Genomic DNA, 674 nt, shown 5'->3' with positions numbered 1-674 from the left:
ATCGGGCTATCGTGCTTTAATTTGCTCCAAGGCAAACAGCCACGCCTCCCCCCCCCCGCGTTATCTGGCCCGTGTGACCGGGGCCATTGTTGTATATATAGGGGTGTCTTATCAGCATGCAAAATAGTGAAGAAGTTTTTTTTTTAAATTGACTCTCCTAAAAAGGTGAGAGTTTATTCATTTTTCATATAAGAAAGAGGAAGGTATATAGTGGGATAAAGAAAAGTTTGGGTGATCTTATTATTAGTATGTTAATCTTTTATTAGTAATACACAAATCTTCTTTTGGCTTCTTCTGCGAGTTGTCAATCGTCTTTCATCTTTATCTGTTAAAAATATTTTTAAAACCCTGTTAATAGATTAGTAGTGTCCCTTTGGTTTTTGTTAGTAAAGTCTTTTTCATGCGCTTTCCGAACTCATCTTCATGGTCTGGGCAGCCTCCCTTTCATGTCTCTCAGGTTGTATGAAGGACCCTTCTCTGCTCCTTTGTCCTCCGGGTTCTTAACTTCCCCCTCCGATCCGCTGTCTCTGTCGCTGTCCATTTCCTCCCATGTGGCGAGTGCTGCTTCCTCCTTGCTGGCGTGCCTCTTCAAAAAGTCTTGAGCTTTGAAAATGGAGTCAATCTTCTCCCTTTTATCTTTGAACTTGAAAGTGAGTCCTTCTGGAATCAACCAG

Source organism: Gekko japonicus, unplaced genomic scaffold (assembly GCF_001447785.1).
Source record: "Gekko japonicus isolate JY-2015 unplaced genomic scaffold, Gekko_japonicus_V1.1 scaffold1324, whole genome shotgun sequence".
NCBI lineage: Eukaryota > Metazoa > Chordata > Lepidosauria > Squamata > Gekkonidae > Gekko > Gekko japonicus.
Note: the sequence above shows the minus strand (reverse complement) of the source record.